This window comes from Sinocyclocheilus grahami, unplaced genomic scaffold (genome assembly GCF_001515645.1).
Source record: "Sinocyclocheilus grahami isolate Dianchi unplaced genomic scaffold, SAMN03320097.WGS_v1.1 scaffold377.1, whole genome shotgun sequence".
Classification (NCBI taxonomy): Eukaryota; Metazoa; Chordata; class Actinopteri; order Cypriniformes; family Cyprinidae; genus Sinocyclocheilus; species Sinocyclocheilus grahami.
In genome coordinates, this window is record NW_015505556.1 from 250629 (window position 1) to 250838 (window position 210).

Genomic DNA, 210 nt, shown 5'->3' on the forward strand with positions numbered 1-210 from the left:
CTCTCGCAATTGCGAGTTATAAAGTCAGAATTCTGACTTTTTTTCTCAGAATTGCGTGATATAAACTCACAATTGCGAGCTATAAAGTCAGAATTGCGTGATATAAACTCACAATTGCGAATTTTTTCTCAGAATTGCGTGATATAAACTCACAATTGCAAGCTATAAAGTCAGAATTGCGAGATATAAAGTCAGAATTGCGAAATATAA